Here is a 13,957-nt window from a genome sequence, read left to right on the forward strand (position 1 = left end):
AAGAGTAGACTCATTGGAAAAGACCCTGATGCTGGGAGGGATTGGGGGCAGGAGGAGAAGGGGACAACAGAGGATGAGATGGCTGGATGGCATCACGGATTTGATGGACATGAGTCTGAGTGAACTCCGGGAGTTTGTGATGGACAGGGAGGCCTGGCGTGCTGCAGCTCATGGGGTCGCAAAGAGTTGGACATGACTGAGCAACTGAACTGAACTGAATGTGCATTCACTAAAATGCATCCATTTTGGGCACACAGTTTGACCTGTTATGACAAATGTTAACTTCTACAAAAATCAGTATTAAAAAACCTCTCCATCACTGTATGGAACACCTTGTGTCCCTTCTTGGTCATCTCCCACCTCCTGAGAACCAGACTCAACTGCTCTCTCTCACTGTGGATTAGATTTAACCTAGAGTTTCCTAAATATGGGATCATATGTTACATATACTTTTGTGCCTCATTTATTTTTTTAATTGAAACATAATTTATTTATGGTATCATATTAGTTCCTGGTATACAGTATATTGATTCTGTATTTTTACAGATTGCTGCTGCTAAGTCACTTCAGCTGTGTCCGACTCTGTGTGACCCCAGAGACAGCAGCCCACCGGGCTTCCCCATCCCTGGGATTCTCCAGGTAAGAACAGTGGAGTGGGTTGCCATTTCCTTCTCCAATGCATGAAAGTGAAAAGTGAAAGTGAAGTCACTCAGTCGTGTCCAACCCTCAGTGACCCCATGGACTGCAGCCTTCCAGGCTCCTCCATCCATGGGATTTTCCAGGCAAGAGTCCTGGAGTGGGGTGCCATTGCCTTATCTGATTTTTACAGATTAAATGCCCTTAAAAACTACAATTTTTTGTAATTCCTTGTGTTATACACTATATCCTTATGATTTACTTATTATATATATTGGTTTGTATATATTAATCCCATTTCTATTGATCATCTGCCTTTTCCTCATTCATCTGAGTATTTGTACATAGCAATAATTCATTTCTCACTGTAGGGTAGTCTATTATATAAATACATCACAATTTCTCACACATCGTTTAACATTTGTGTTGTTTCAATTGGGTATATTATTAATGAAGATGTTATGTACATTTATTTGCAAATGTTTGTAGGCATTTGTTTTCAATATTCCTGGGTAAACATAAAAAACTAGAACGTCTAAGTCAAATGATAAGTTAAATCACAAGTCAGCTATACCATTTTATATATCCACTAGCAATATATGAGTTCCAATTTCTCTCTATCCTCACTAATATTTGATGTTGTCACTTTCAAAACCTTAACCAATTGAATATGTGTGATAACACTTTATTATGGCTTAATTTTACATTTTACTGTTGATTAACAATGCTGAGCATTTTTCATCTTTGGCCATTCACTTATTTCCTTTGTGAAGTGTGTAGTCAAGTCTTTTGTCCATTTCTCATTGAATTGTTTGCTTTTGATTATTGACTTGTGAGATATCTTTACACATTTATTACAAATGTTTGCATCCAATGTGTGTCATACCTACCCATGTTTTTATTAACACCATTTGAAGAACACAGTTTTTAATTTAAGTAAAATCCAGTTTTTAATTTATTTTTATGGCCCATACTTTTCTGGCCTTTCTAAGAAATCTACACCAACTCCATGTTTATGAAAGTTCTCTCTCACATTCCCCATGGAAATGCTTTTACATTTAGGTCAATAATCCAATTGAGAAGATAAATAAAATAGACACACCATTAGCCAGACTCATCAAGAAAAAAGGGAGAAGAATCAAATCAACAGAATTAGAAATGAAAATGGAGCAATCACAACAGACAACACAGAAATACAAAGGATCATAAGAGACTACTATCAGCAACTATACACCAATAAAATGGACAACTTGGAAGAAATGGTCAAAGTCTTAGAAAAGTATAATTTTCCAAAACTGAACAGGAAGAAATAGAAAATCTTAACAGACCCATCACAAGCACCGAAATTGAAACTGTAATCAAAATCTTCCAACAAATGAAAGCCCAGGGCCAGATGGTTTCACAGGTGAATTCTACCAAAAATTAATCCTACTCAAACTCTTCCAGAAAATTGAAGAGGGAGGTAAACTGCCAAACTCATTCTATGAGGCCACCATCACCCTAATACCAAAACCAGACAAAGATGCCATGAAAAAAGAAAACTACAGGCCAATATCACTGATGAACATAGATGAAAAAATCCTCAAGAAAATTCTAGCAAACAGAATCCAACAACATAATAAAAAGATCATACGTCATGGGCTGGGCTTTATCCCAGGGATGCAATGATGCTTTAATATCTGCAAATCAATCAATGTGATACACCACATTAACAAATTGAAAGATAAAAACCATATGATTATCTCAATAGATGCAGAGAAAGCCTTTGACAAAATTCAGTATCCATTTCTGATAAAAACCCTCCAGAAAGCAGGACTATAAGGAACATACCTCAACATAATAAAAGCTATATATGATAAACCCACAGCAAACATTATCCTCAATGGTAAAAAAAAATGAAAGTATTTCCCCTAAAGTCAGGAACAAAACAAGGGTACCCACCTTCACCACTACTATTCAACATTGTTTTGGAAGTTTTAGCCACAGCAATCAGATAAGAAAAAGGAATAAAAGGAATGCAAATTGGAAAAGAAGAAGTAAAACTCTGCAGATGACATGATCCTCTACATAGAAAACCCTAAAGACTCCACCAGAAAATTACTAGAGCTAATCAATGAATATAGTAAAGTTGCAGGATATAAAATCAACACATGGAAATCCCTTGCATTCTTATACACTAATAATGAGAAAATAGAGAAATTAAGGAAACAATTCCATTCACCATTGCAACAAAAGAATAAAATACTTAGGAATATATCTACCTAAAGAAATTAAAGACCTATATATAGAAAATTATAAAACACTGGTGAAAGAAATCAAAGAGGACACTAATAGGTGGAGAAATATACCATGTTCATGGATCAGAAGAATCAATATAGTGAAAATGAGTATACTACCCAAAGCAATCTATAGATTCAATGCAATCCCTATCAAGCTACCAACAGTATTTTTCACAGAGCTAAGAACAAATAATTTCACAATTTGTATGGAAATACAAAAAAAAAAAAAAAAACTCAAATAGCCAAAGCAATCTTGAGAAAGAAGAATGGAACGGATGAATCAACCTGCCTGACTTCAGGTTCTACTACAAAGCCACAGTCATCAAGACAGTATGGTACTGGCACAAAGACAGAAATATAGACCGATGGAACAAAATAGAAAGCCCAGAGATAAATCCATGCACCTATGGACATCTCATCTTTGACAAAGGAGGCAAGAATATACAACGGAGAGAAGACAATCTCTTTAACAAGTGGTGCTGGGAAAACTGGTCAACCACTTGTAAAAGAATGAAACCAGAACACTTTCTAACACCATACACTAAAATAAACTCAAAATGGATTAAAGATCTAAATGTAAGACCAGAAACTATAAAACTCCTAGAGGAAAACATAGGCAAAACACTCTCTGACATAAATCACAGCAGGATCATCTATGACCCACATCCCAGAGTAATGGAAATAAAAGCAAAAATAAACAAATGGGACCTAACTAAACTCAAAAGCTTCTGCACAACAAAGGAAACTAAACAAGGTGAAAAGACAGCCTTCAGAATGGGAGAAAATAATAGCAAATGAAGCAAATGACAAAGAATTCATCTCAAAAATATACAAGCAGCTCATGCAGCTCAATTCCAGAAAAATAAATGACTCAATCAAAAAAATGGGCCAAAGAACTAAATAGACATTTCCCCAAAGAAGACATACAGATGGCTAAAAAATACATGGAAAGATGCTCAACGTCACTAATTATCAGAGAAATGCAAATCAAAACCACAATGAGGTACCATCTCACTCCAGTCACAATACCTGTTATCAAAAAGGCAAAACAATACAATATTGTGAAGTAAAAAAATTAAATCAAATTTAAAAAAAAGTCTATAAACAATAAATGCTGGAGAGGGTGTGGAGAAAAGGGAACCCTCTTACATTGTTGGTGGGAATGCAAACTAGTACAGCCACTATGGAGAACAGTGTGGGGATTTCTTAAAAACTGGAAATAGAACTGCCATACGACCCAGCAATCCCACTGCTGGGCATACACACTGAGGGAACCAGAATTGAAAGAGACATATGTACCCCAATGTTCATCGCAGAACTGTTTACAATAGCCAGGACATGGAAGCAACCTAGGTGTCCACCAGCAGACAAATGGATAATAAAGCTGTGATACATACACACAATGGAATATTACTCAGCTATTAAAAAGAATGCATTTGAATCAGTTCTAATGAGGTGGATGAAACTGGAGCCTGTTATACAGAGTGAAGTAAGTCAGAAAGGAAAACACTAATATAGCATATTAATGCATATATATGGAATTCAGAAAGATGGTAATGATGATCCTATATGCAAGACAGCAAAAAAAAAGACAGATATAAAGAACAGACTTTTGGACTCAGTGGGAGAAGGCAAGGGTGGGATAATTTGAGAGAAGAGCATTGAAACATGTTTATTACCATATGTGAAATAGATTGACAGTCCAGGTTCGATGCATGAGACAGGGCACTTAGGGCCAGTGCACTGGGATGACCCTGAGGGATGGGATAGGGAGGGAGGTGGGAGAGGGGTTCAGGATGTGGGACACAGGTACACCCATGGCTGATTAATGTGAATGTATGGCAAAAACTGCTACAATATTGTAAAGTAATTCACCTCCAATTAAAATAAATAAATTAATTTACCAAAAAAATAATATTTTTTTAATAAAGAGTATGGTAACACTCAAAATTTGGTTTTTACTGATGGATAGCCAGCTCTTTCTGCTTTATTTGTTGAAAGCACTATACTTTCCCCTTTGAAATGTGATGGCATTTTGATTAAACATTGTCTGAGTGACATGTGCGGGTGTGGATCCACATTTTGCTCCACTGACGTACTTGTCAGTACTTCATGCCAGTTGTGCAGACTCTTGATTACTACGGTTTACAGTACTATCACAGTTTTTAAACATGCGGGTTTTATGTTTACATGCCGACTATATGCACCTTTACCCCTAAATCCTCCAGCTGCCCCTTTGTTATTCAAATGAATGTTTTCAATTCCTCGTTTCCTTTTAATCACCTACAAATATTCCATGGATGATGTTTATATGTCATCTCTGCAGTGGAATAGTTCAGTGGCATGAAGAAACTAGAAGAGCAACAGCTTTGGTCCTTGAATTCTCTGCTCCCAGGACCATGTCACTGAAAAGTAGCCACTATCATATGCACCTTCTCTGGGACTCCTTAAATTTACAGTCTCTGTAAAGGTCTTTTCGTGTTATTGTGAGAAATGATTCTGTAAGTTTCAATAGCAGATTTGTGTAAATCTTCTTGGACTTACTTTGGAAACATAGGAAAGACAGTGGTTTCCCTTTGCTGATCTGGCCCCTTTATTCTGCTCAATAGAAGCTTTCTTCTCCATGTTTAGGATATGGATGTTTAAAAACCAGAAACCGAAGAATGTTGTGGCTAGTCTCCTTGTTTACAGAGTCTGTAGGCTTTTCCTGCCTTGTTTCCTAGGCTACACTATCAACCAGGAGATTTTACCTGAAACTTTCACGGGTATTTTATCCAAGTAATTCCGGAGCTAGATGCTTCATTCTATCCTAAGAACTTACCCTTATCACATTCTCTGTGTGTTGTGTTATCACAACTACCAAAGAGTATTAACCTTCTCTAGCAGTTTTACCTTCTCATGAAGTTGGCCCTTCACCATTCATTGTACCATCTTGATTCCTATTACTACTGCCTGAAGGTAAAGAATCCACCTGCAATGCGGTAGACGTGGGTTTGATCCCTGGATTGGGAAGATCCCCAGGAGAAGGAAAAGTCTACCCACTCCAGTATTCTGGCCTGGAGAATTCCATGGACTATATAGTCCATGGGATTGCAAAGAGTTGGACATGACCGAGTGACTTTCACTTTTACTGCCTGAACCTGGGTTTTCATGTGTTGTTTTGTTTGTTTGTTTGTTTTTTCCCTAATATGCAGTTGAAAAAGCTCTTTAGTTGATCTTTCTGCCTTAAGGCTAACCTTCCTCCCATCTGTCTTCACACACTAATTACATCTCTAAATAAAAATGTGGTCATATGACATTTACACTGGCTATATTTCAATTACTTTCCCAATTTTGAGAGAGAAGAATCCTTCATCCTAGTATTGTATATATGTTCCTTCATCATTAGTCTGATTTTTATGACCATTTCTTAAACACCTTATTCTTCTTATATAAAGACTACAAGCTCCTTGAGGTCTATGTCTATTTAGTCTTTGTACACACAGTTCATACCACATAGTAGCCACTAAATACATATTTATATATTGAATATTGATTCACTCAGAAAAGCAAAACAAAACAAAAAAAAGAACACAAAAAAATTGTAACAAAAAACTCCTCAAAGTTGTTTTATATAATTCTTTAAAAAAATAATAATATTTGATAGCTTTATTCAGTGGTCAATATTCACATCAGCTAAAACATCATCATATAAGAGATCCTTATGGTCTTGGAACTGTTCAATATATTGACTGTGATGGTGGATACACAAACCTACAGGAGTCAAAACTGTGTACAACTTAACATACAAACACATAAATAAATCTGGGAAAATCTGAATAATCTGTGGCTTATATTAATGTCCAAATCCTAGTTGTGATATTATGGTGCAGTCTGCTAATCACTACCATTGCAGGAATCTGGGCAAAGGTTCTCTCTGTATACAAGGGATCTCTCTCTGTATTATTTCTTACAACTTTGTATGACAGTTATACCAATAAAAATTTCAATTAAAAAAGACACTGACTTTTATTTACCTTTTGTGTCTTCATTAAAAATCTAAATAACTTTCAACATGGTTTTGTTTCATACATATTATTACAGTATTTAGAGTCTTCCAGTGAATTTCCAAGTTAAAACAGTTAATGAGTCTCTTCCTGGGCACCCATGACACCTATCTCAATGTACCTTGTTTGATACTGCATTTGTTTTTCTCCCTTACCCAACGATGACCTTTGTGAATGTAGAGATTTTGGTCTTTCTGTGTTTCTATTGTTTATAATGTGTTTTGTGCTATATACGTGTGCTCTGTGCTAAGTTGCTTCAGTTGTGTTGAACTCTTTGCAACCCTATGAACTGTAGCCTGTCCATGGGATTTTCCAGGCAAGAATACTGGAGTAGGTTGCCATTTCCTTCTCCAGGGATCTTCCCTTAAATTATTACCATTAAAAGTCTGCTTGAGCTGGAACTCTGCACAGGGAGAAACAGTAAAAAATTATTGTTTTCATTAAAGAATTAATTGAAATGTCCCTTAAAAGTATAAATTCTTCTTTTTTTTAGTTTAAATTCTTGTTGGTGTTTAACTTAATTGTAAATAAAAGTTAGCCATATCTGGTCTGTGTTGATTATTTACTTTGAATAAATACTGACTTTTTCAGTTTCAACAGAGCTTTCTTCACGTCCTTGTTCCTCAGGGTGTAGACCACAGGGTTCAGAAGGGGCGTCATCACAGTGTAGAAAACAGCCACAATCCTGTCCACAACCTCCTTGGAGCCTGGTCTCAGGTAAATGAAAACAAGGGGAACATAGAAGCAAAGGACCACAGTGCAGTGGGAGGCACAGGTCTGGAAGGCTCTCCATCTCCCTTCTGAGGTGCGGATCTTCAGGATGGAATGGACGATGGACACATAGGACAGCATAATAAGAAGAAAGCAGCCCAAGGCCACCAACCCAATGTTGACAAAGATCACCATCTCCACAGTGGACGTGTCTGCACAGGCCAGTTTGAGGATAGATGGTGCATCACAGATGTAATGCTGGATCTGGTTGGGCCCGCAGAAGGGCAAACGGAATGTCGGTATGGTCTGGGCAGCAGAGTGCAGAGAGCCACTGAGCCACGTGGTTGTGGCCAGGATGGCACACATCCTCCCACTCATCATGCTGGCATACCTGAGTGGGTAACTGATGGCCAGGAAGCGGTCATAGGACATGACGGTGTAGAGGAAGCACTCGGTGCTGCCCAGGAAGTCAAAGGAGTAGAACTGGGCCACACAGCTGGGAAAGGAGATAGGACTGCCTTCAGGTGATTCCAGGGTCATCAGCATTTTGGGCACAGTGACCGTGGAGTATCACATGTCAATGAAGGACAGGTTGCTCAGGAAGTAGTACATGGGGGTGTGCAGGTGGGGATTCACTATAATCAGTAACATGATGAGAAGATTTCCCACGACGGTGAGGACATAGATCACCAGGAAGATTCCAAAGAGGAGCATGTCCAGCTCTGGTGCATGGGGAAGGCCCGTTAGAATGAAAGTTTTCACCAGGCTCGCATTTGTCATTTCTCTTCTGTATGGTACTCTGTTCCTACAGGAAGGACTACAGCAAGTCCAACACTGACATATTTGATATAAGAACATATTTCAATATTAAATATGCCAACTACATCTTAGCTTATAGAGAAAACAATGGATAAATTTTTACAAAGATAGCAGATAGCACTTTTGCTTCATCATGGGGCTTTGAGGAGGAATGGTTGTTTCTCTATTGTAGAACCTAAATCGCCCAATAGAAAAGAATCAGCCAAATTAAAAAGAGGACTGAATTCATATAAAATCAGCTAAATAGACAAGAGGAGTAAATTTTATACTCTATTTTCTGTGGAATTAGTAAAGATATACCCAAACTAGCTACTTTCCAGAGTTGGTAACTACTCTAAGAATAAAGCCTCTCTCTTTCTCTTTCTCTTTTTTTTTCCTCTTTCTATTTTTCTCTAACACACATGCCTATATAGACACCATAGAGACAGACAGAAATATACCCCACATACACACATACTTTCAAACATACAGATTTTGTCTCTTGATCATCAGAGAGTTTCCACGATAAATATAAGATCCTAAAGATTTCCCCGGTGGCACAGTCAGTAAAGAATCTGCCTGAAATGCAGGAGATGTGGGGCTTGATCTCTAGGTCAGGAAGATCCCCTGGAGGAGGCATGGCAACCCACTTCATTATACTTGCCTGGAGAATCCCATGGACAGAAGAGCCTGATGGGCTACAGTCCATGAATTCGCAAAGAGTCAGACACGACTGAAGCGACTGAGCACACAAAGAGACCTTCATCCTTGATTGTGGAGAGAAAACTGCTTTCCTAAAGCTCCCTGGTCAGCCTAGATGTGTCAAGGCAGGAGCCCAATACTGGTCCAGCATTAGTTGCAGCCAGATTCCTTCGTCCCACCCTAAACCATGCTCTCCTGTTTCCAAATGAAATCTGGCACCAAACTTATGCACTGGTGGTCAGAATATCCCTGCTTTCCTCAGCTCCTCTTATACAATGTTTATTGGTATTTATAAATTTTTATTTTATCTCCTTTCCTTCCAGGATTTTAAGCAATCAATGATCCTCCTTAAAAAGTGTGATCAAATCATCTCACAATGTATTTAGAGATGGCCATGAAGGGTTCAATTTACTTAAGTACTAATGAATAGAACTAAACTATATCTATGGGAATTGAGTTCTTAAGACTGAATATTTATATTTGCTATAAAACAGACACAAATGTGCTTTTAAAAGTAAAGGATAATAGGTAGTCTGAAATCCGGAAAAGGCAATGGCACCCCAGTCCAGTACTCTTGCCTGGAAAATCCCATGGGTAGAGGAGCCTGGTAGGCTGCAGTCAATGGGGTTGCTAGGAGTCGGACACGACTGAGTGACTTCACTTTCACTTTTCACTTTCATGCATTGGAGACAGAAATGGCAACCCACTCCAGTATTCTTGCCTGGAGTAATCCCAGGGATGGGGAGCCCGGCGGGCTGCAGTCTGTAGGGTCACACAGAGTCAGACATGACTGAAGCGACTTAGCAGGAGCAGCAGCAGTCTGAAATCATTTTTATTTTTTCTAGGATTTCTATTACTCTAGGACTCATACTGTAAGTATTTTTATTTTGTTTTGTTTGAGTGATCTGAGTGAGCAATTACATATTCAAAGAGAAAAGGAATAAAATGAAGAAATGAAGAGAAATTTGGTTGAACACTTGGACCCCTCTAATAGAGAAGGACCATTTCTCCATGAATTTTGAAGATGCTAATGCCACAAAGAGTCATATCAGCATCACACTTCTATTCTGGAGCATGTGATAAAATCAGAGTTTTTCTTTTGTCAAAAATGTAGAGTTGTAAGGCTATGGTGTATAGAGAAAGCACTTTATTGACTTGTAATTTTATGGAATTTTGTATTGTTTTTTTATAAAATGACACAAAGTTGGCTCCATAAGCCATGACAAAAGCAGTATCTGCTTACACTGAAGATGTAAAACAAAACTATGACCATAAATACATTGTAATCACCCCAAAATTCCAAAGAATGAAAAACACTAACATTTTGCCAATTTTTGTTACTTACCAATCTTATAACTAGGATTTGGATCATTAAGTAAAATTCAAAATTTAAAGAAACTGTCCATCTTTGATGAGTAGAGGGTTTCTTTTTCCCTTCATAGACAAAGCCACAAGAGGAAAAGTTAGAGAAACATTGATTTTAAATAATATAACTTTAGATTGATTTGATATCTCAAGAGATATTGTTTTGGCCCTTGAATCCTTGTGGATTAGACTGTTTCACATTACGATAAATAGGGGGTTTTTTTCCAAATGCCTTTCTTTGCATTTGTTGGGCCATCATTCCATAAGAATTTTTACTTAGCCCAAAATTAAATTCCCAGTTAAATAACTATGACACTCTTGGTTGAAAAATTCCTTGTTCTGGGAATTATTTAGCTGTACTGTATTGGGTTTTGTTTTCTTTGATTTCTTCTTTAAATTCAAGGTGGAAAAAGTGGGCTTTAAACCCCAAAAGGATAATTCTCTGGTGAGGTTCATCATCTCTTTGATGACTCTTGTCTGGTGATTAGGGCCATCACAAAGAAGTTCTGGGGCTTCTTTGCTCTGGGAATGATTTGAGACTTACTTCTAGATAAACAGCTTGCTAATTAAGCTTCTTCCCTTTGGGACCTAGCAGACTGCAGGCTCCTAGTCAAGAATGGATGGTCTCTCACCTGGTCTGATTCAGAGACTTTCTCTCTTTTCAGAGATTTCTGCCTTTGTCTCTCTTATCCTTTTGTTGTTGTTGTTCAGTTGCTCAGTCATGTCGGACTCTTTGTGACCCCATTCCCATAGCATGTCAGGTTTCCCTGTTCTTCACCACTTCCTGGAGCTTGCTCAAACTCATGTCCATTGAGTTGGTGATGCCATCCAACCATTTCATCCTCTGTCATCACCTCCTCCTCCTGCCTTCAGTCTTTTCCAGCATCAGAGTCTTTTCCAATGAGTCAGCTCTTCACATCAGGTGGCCAAAGAATTGGAGCCTCAGCTCCAGGATCAGACCTTCAAATGAATATGCAGGGTTGATTTCCTTTAGGAATGACTGGTTGGATCTTCTTGAAGTCCAAAGGACTCTCAAGAGTCTTCTCCAATACCCCAGGTCAAAAGCATCAATTCTTCAGCGTTCAGCCTTCTTTCTGGTCCAACTCTCACATCCATACAGGACTACTGGAAAAACCATAGCTTTGAATAAATGGACCTTTGTCAGCAAAGTAATGTCTTTGCTTTTCAATATATAGACAACTTACCCTTGCAAATTATAATGTAATTGTATATTTATTTACATGAAAATAGAAACATGAATGAAATAATTGGGATAGAGAGCAACCATATACACAATTTAAATATATATTCTCATTAAAGTTGAAGATATATGAAAGTTGAATCTGAATGAACTCCAACAATATTTCTCAGCTCCTAAATCTGTGTTGCAATGACAGGTATTGCAAAAAAAAAAAATTAAAGCAGTTTAAATCTTTGCTGTATTTAAAACTTTAGTATAGCATATACCATAAAATTTTACTTAAAACACATGTGCACACACCCACATGCACACACCAATTCTTAAAATCTTACTCCATAAACAACAAAAACAAGAAATAACTTGATTAAAAAGAGGGTAAAGGGCTCATATGGACATTCTACAAAGAAAATACAACAAGCATATAAAAAGATGGCCAATATCACTAATCATTAGGGAAATTCAAATCAAATTCACCATGAGATATCACCTCACAACCAAAGGAAAAAAGAAAAAAATTGTGGAGGAACTGGAACCATTGTGCATTGTTGGTGGGAATTCTAAAATGGTATAGCCACAATGGAAAAAACAGTACAGAGATTCTTCAAAAAATTTAAAAATAAAATTACTGTATGATTCAGCAATTCTACTTCTGAGTATACACCTCAAAGGATCCTGAATATTCATATTTATAGAATGTTAACAGCAGCATTATTCAAAATAAGTAGCAGGTGAAAGTTATTTAAGTGTCCATTGATGATGAATGGATAGTCAAAATGTGATGTATACATACATGGAGCATTACTCACACTTTAAAAGGGAAAGGAATTGACACAGATGGATGCTTCTAGGTGGGTGAAACTTGAGATTGTGTTAAGTGATTTAAGAAGCCAAAAAAGACAAATAATGCACTAATCAAATTATATGAAGTTTTTAGAGTAGTGAAATGATAGAAAAAGAAGGTAGAATTGTGGTTGCCAGGGGCTGAGGAAGGAGAAAATAGGTAGCTGTTTAATGAATATAGAGTTTCCTTTTGCTATATGAAAAAGGTGCAAAGTTTGGTTGCACAATTGCATGAATATACTTAACACTATTGAATTGTATACTTAAAATGGTTAAGATGGTAAATTTAAGCTTTTTGGAATGGGTGAATTTAACTCAGATGACCATTATATCTACTACTTCGGGCAGGAATCCCTCAGAAGAAATGGAGTGGCCATCATGGTCAACAAAAGAGTCCAAAATGCAGTACTCGGATGCAATCTCAAACACGACAGAATGATCCCTGTTCGTTTCCAAGGCAAACCAATCAATATCACAGTAATCCAAGTCTATGCCCCAACCAGTAACGCTGAAGAAGCTGAAGTTGAACGGTTCTATGAAGACCTACAAGACCTTTTAGAACTAACACCCAAAAAAGATGTCCTTTTCATTATAGGGGACTGGAATGCAAAAGTAGGAAGTCAAGAAACACCTGAAGTAACAGGCAAATTTGGCCTTGGAATACGGAATGAAGTAGGGCAAAGACTAATAGAGTTTTGCCAAGAAAATGCACTGGTCATAACAAACACCCTCTTCCAACAACACAAGAGAAGACTCTATACATGGACATCACCAGATGGTCAACACTGAAATCAGATTGATTATATTCTTTGCAGCCAAAGATGGAGAAGCTCTATACAGTCAGCAAAAACAAGACCAGGAGCTGACTGTGGCTCAGACCATGAATTATTGCCAAATTCAGACTTAAATTGAAGAAAGTAGGGAAAACCACTAGACCATTCAGGTATGACCTAAATCAAATCCCTTATGATTATACAGTGGAAGTGAGAAATAGATTTAAGGGACTAGATCTGATAGATAGAGTGCCTGATGAGCTATGGAATGAGGTTTGTGACATTGTACAGGAGACAGGGATCAAGACCATCCCCATGGTAAAGAAGTGCAAAAAAGCAAAATGGTTGTCTGGGGAGACCTTACAAATAGCTGTGAAAAGAAGAGAAGTGAAAAGCAAAGGAGAAAAGGAAAGATATAAACATCTGAATGCAGAGTTCCAAAGAATAGCAAGAAGAGATAAGAAAGCCTTCTTCAGCAATCAATGCAAAGAAATAGAGGAAAACAACAGAATGGGAAAGACTAGAGATCTCTTCAAGAAAATCAGAGATACCAAGGGAACATTTCATGCAAAGATGGGCTCGATAAAGAATAGAAATGGTATGGAC

At 37.5% G+C, this 13,957-nt stretch overlaps 1 pseudogene; it reads right to left on the minus strand.

The window, feature by feature from the left end:
* Window positions 1–7,519: 7,519 nt before the first annotated feature.
* LOC147342369 (olfactory receptor 10G9-like) lies at window positions 7,520–8,452 on the minus strand (annotated as a pseudogene).
* Between the last annotated feature and the right edge of the window lie 5,505 nt (window positions 8,453–13,957).

This window comes from Bos grunniens, chromosome 29 (assembly GCF_055505025.1).
Source record: "Bos grunniens cultivar Pamir isolate PY7600 chromosome 29, Bosgru_T2T1.0, whole genome shotgun sequence".
NCBI classification, from domain to species: domain Eukaryota; kingdom Metazoa; phylum Chordata; class Mammalia; order Artiodactyla; family Bovidae; genus Bos; species Bos grunniens.